Here is a 5,022-nt window from a genome sequence, read left to right on the forward strand (position 1 = left end):
ATTACCTTTGACACAATGAAGAACAAATATTCATGATTAATGAGGAATTTTGGGACTGTTTTCCAACCGCCTGTCGCTGCTTGTGGGTGCCGCCCATTTCTTGACATCATCCATATATCTGCCTTTTGTAACCTTCGCCACTGATACACTGGTTGTAGTAGCCGCCGCTAAGCTGTAAACGTGTACGTATGAATGTATACCATGCTTCTTTGTTTATTTCAGAGACTTACACCAGCTGAGCAGCAGAGTTAGCGGCTGATCACTGCTAGCTGAGCGGTGAAACTAGCGTGGTAGTTAGCAGCAGAATCACTGCTAGCTGAGAACCGAAGTTAGCAGTTGATCACTGCTAGCGGAGTGGCAAAATTAGCGGCAGATCACAGTTTTCTGAGTGGTGAAGTTTGCAACTGATCACCAAGAGCTGTGCGGTGAAACTAGAGTTGTAGCTATCAGCGGAATTACTGCTAGCTTAGCTACGAAACTAGTGGTGAAGTTAGCAGCTGATCACCACTAGCTGAGCGGCAAAGTTAGCGGAATTACTGCCAACTGAGCGACAAAACTAGTAGTGAAGTTAGCGGCTGATTACCGCTACCTGAGCTGTGAAACTAGTGGCGAAGTTAGAGGCCGATTAACACTAGCTGAGTAGCAAAATTAGCGGCTGATCACTGTTTTCTGAGGGGCAAAGTTTGCAACTGATCACGAGCTGTGCGGTGAAACTAGCATTGTAGCTAGCAGCGGAAATACTGCTAGCTGAGCGACAAAACTAGTGGTGAAGTTAGCAGCTGAGCATCGAAGTTTGCAGCTGACCATACCTAGCTGAGTGGTGAAACTAGCAACAAAGTTAGAGGCTGATCACCGCTAGCTGAGTAGCAAAACTAGCATTGTAGTCAGCAGCGGAATTACCACCAACTATTGGCGAATTTAGCAGCTGATCACCACTAGCTGAGCAGTGAAACTAGCATTGTAATTAATGGCAAAATTACAGAAAGCTGAGCAGTGAAGTTAGCGGCTGACCAGCTAGCTAGCTAAGCGGCGAAGTTAGTGGTTGATTGGTGCTAGTTGAGTGTCAAGGTTATCAGCTGATCACCGTTAACTGAGTGGTAAAGTTAGCAACTGATCAGCACTAGCTGAGCAGAATTCTTTTTTGTTATAGCCTAGGGGCGGTGCTAGCAGTGCAGACTCTTCCTGGAAGGGGCTGTTCTCACTTTGTGACATCATCTCACTAGAACCCGCTCATTGTCCTGGGCTGGTTCTCATAGTGCAGGTTTTTAGAAGAATAGATGCGTGAACGGTTAAAAATACCACTTTGGGGTTGTTTATAGTGAGAAACTTACGTTATAATAAACTTAAAAGCTCAAAAAGTTGATTTTTATGGTATAGGCCCTTTAATGTTTCGCCTAAATCATAAATTTAAAGATACCTGCACTTATCATTTCAAATGTCATCACTTTCTGAATACAAATTGAAGGCAGTACATCATGGAAATAGAAAAATGGTTGCTCCTCCAAGGTGCCCTTCCTCTGCGCGGTCTTGTTTAACTGTGATTTAAGTGTGGGAGTTCAGTGGTGGTGGAGGTCAACATCAGCCGTCGTGTGTGGCACCGCCGCCTCGGATTTACGGTTTGGAAGTGGAAGAGACTCAACGTTTAGTGGGATATATGGGAATGATTCATGCCTTTTCATCAGATTCGGCAGTCTGGCTAAAGTAGACTTTATTAATCCGGGCAGCGGCAGCATTCAATTCAGACTGGAGCACATAATGGAGAGCGGAGCCTTTTCACGTCTGTTCTTCTGCACTCGGGAGTGTTGTTCTAAGGCCTCGTTTCAAGATAATAAAGCAGAGATTACATCACTGTGGTTTTTCAGAGCAGATGAGTGTGCAGCACATTTTACCCTTCGAACACTTCAACCGAGTGGAGCCTTCGCCAACAATACTGAGGCTTTTTGTTCTTATTTTTGGGAAATAAAAGTATGAATGTAGCATTGATACATTACTGTAAAAGAGTGGGTTGATCAAAAATCTGACAGTATTTGTTTTTATGTAACAAACAGCCCCTTATAGTCTCCAAACAGGTTTCTACTACATAATGGTTTAATAGGTAGTGCTGCAATTTTGACAGCATTTTCTTTTAATGCAACTCCAGTGAAGCTTTGACGCCATTTCAATAAGGAAGATCTACCTCACTCAAGGTATGCTGGGTTGTTACATCACTCTATACTTGGCTGTGACCCATTGGATGCACTGGAAAAACAATATTACTTTGTCAAAAAAATCTTACCCCATTGGCAGATTAGGCAAATTCTGCCAATGTTTGTTTGTTTGGTTTATTTCAAGCATAGATGGAAAAATACAGGACAAAACACACAATTATTTCAAACTCATTACAGAAAAAATGAAATGCATTGATTTTAAAATAGAAAAAAACACAAACAAAACACACTTATGTCACATTTGATTAACTAATGTTTTGTGATTATCAACTAAAGTCAGTAGAGTTTGATTGATTGCTTGAATATAGTGGGAAGAAGCGAACTTTACTGTTAAATGTTGTCGACCTGGTCTAGGCTCTGGAGTTTAAACATTTCAACCACGCAAGACGTCATCGGCCCAGAGCCTTGTAGACTTATTTCTTGCACATTTTTCTGTAACACAAACATCTTTACTTGCGTTCCTCATATCTCTACTCTTTGAATTTGTATTCATAGTAGTTTGTATTCTTTGCATGAACTTTCCTTTCCTTGAGGGGTGCTGCTATGGAACAACTAGAAAAATTGTTAGAATATTGCAACAGGAACAGATGTCCATTATTGAGGCTTCTTAACACAAAGATGGAGACGTCCTCCATTGTCTCTTGACTCGCCAACAGGTGGCGTTTCTCCCAGACCTAATAGCGGAAGTTGTTTAACTAAATTGATTATAACATTGTGCAAAATGCAACTTTTACTGGTAAAAATCTGCAATTTTACCCAATCTGACTTTTCTTTTCTAAAGAGTTTCATTGATTCTCTTCTCCCTCTTGGTTGTAAGATCTAATGTGAAGTAAGGAAATACAAAGACACGACTGGAAGTGTAACTCCTGACCTGCTTATCGATCGGTCAGTGATTGTGTCTTTCGTTTCTTGTAAAAAAACAGACGAGGATCAACGCAGCACGTCATCTCATTTCTAGGATTTTATTTACAAAAAATATGGATATTTGTGGCAACTTTTGAAACGTATTCGTGTCTTTGAGTTATTTACTTTTGATCAAAAAGAGAAATGGAGGTCTTTTATGTGTTCAGCACAAAGTGATGTAAAAGTTAAACGAAAGTGTCAAAGATGAAACAGCTTTTCAGTCGTAGATAGTGCAGCAGGTGGCAAAACCAGATTTGGTCCCATCTGCTCTAAATAGAAGGTAGCAGAGTTTGACCGAAGTGCTGCCAGAGGCCAGCTGTGGTCTGAAAACAGGCCGAGGTGTTAAAAGAGTCTTCTCATTGTGATGATGATGACACACACGGCCGCAGCTCTGCGATACTCCAGGGTTTGTTGACCATAAATCAAAGTAAACATCTTCCCTCAATTAATCTTATATTTTGGTCACGTCTAATAAAAAAACGAACAGAGTGGCTGAATGCTGACGAACGCCAAAACAATCTCATATATCAGGCACAGCAAAGGATGAAATCAGCGTTTTTCACTTCAGAAATAAGATAAAAGCTGACGAATCAGATGCTGGGGTTTATTTTTAGACCCTTTACATGTTAAATAATAACAATCTTAGCTGAAACAAATGGCTCTAATTAATACAAATAAAAAGTGAGAACAATTATCAGAATATTAAGGAAGAATCGCAAAGGTAAAATAATTGTTTAGAAGCTAAACTGTTTCACCAGGTGGATGTTTTGCTGATATATTTATTGCCACCGGAGTGTTTTCACCTTCTCCAATATGGCCGTCATTGTCCTTGCAGGAACAATCATCTTCAAAGTCCAGTCATGACCGACTTACGTACAAACCTTGAACAGAACCCCCCCTGAATCTGAATGCCGTCCGGCGGCTGAATCCCATAAACTTTATCGACGAGCGGCACTGTCTGCTACTTCCAATTTTTATGTTGGACTTCCTCACAGACGGCCGCCGGACGGCGTTGATTAGAAGTCACCACGGCGCTCTGCTCTTATGGGATCGTCTGATTCCTTCCTGTTCATTCTCTGCACAATCCAGTGAACTTCTTCACGTCCCTGTGAGGCGTTGTGGGGTTATTTTTATGTTCTGTGATGCTGCATTTCACTGCATTGTCTTTTAAAGTTCTAAAATATAGAGATTTTATTTTAGATGAGCAGAACTGTTCACTGTAGGTTGGTGTAAGAGATTAAAGAAGGGATCATTGTGTCATTTTATACGGTAAAAAGCTTGAGAAGTTTGTTGCGTAAAACAATTTTCTTTTATATGTAAAGCTGCAGACACACCAGGCGTGTGATGCACGTTCAAGAACACTTAATGTGCACTCTTGAACGTGCATTTAGCTCATGGCATTCACACTGGACAAGCACGGAGGGGCTTCTCCTTTTCCTATTGGAAGAGGCTTGGTGCAAAATGTTAAAGATGTGCAAATCTCACAAAGCTTGCTCCAGGCTTTGTCTATTCCTTTAAATGAAATACCGGATTTTTAATAAATGAAATACAGGAGTAGTAATCTTTTTATCCGTATAAGAAAAATATCAAAATTTAAGAGGAAAAAAGTCTGATTCTCCTGATACTTCTTCTGCCACTGAAGGTATCAAATACTTATACAAAGAGCCAGCGCCCTCTAGTGGTTGGAAACAACCGCTAAAGGACAACCGGTGTTTACTGGCAAAATAACAAATATATGACCTTATTCTATAGTCTAAACACATAAATAAATATGTCGTTTCTGAGTTTAAGTCGCACCCCTAAACTATGAAAAAAACTGCGACTTATAGTCCAGAAAATACGGTCCTGGGCCCGGTCCCCACAGCTCCTCCCTACCCCTAGATTTAGCCCTCCAAACTGAGTTTTGGAAAAA

Source organism: Oryzias melastigma, linkage group LG15, assembly GCF_002922805.2.
Source record: "Oryzias melastigma strain HK-1 linkage group LG15, ASM292280v2, whole genome shotgun sequence".
Lineage (NCBI taxonomy): Eukaryota > Metazoa > Chordata > Actinopteri > Beloniformes > Adrianichthyidae > Oryzias > Oryzias melastigma.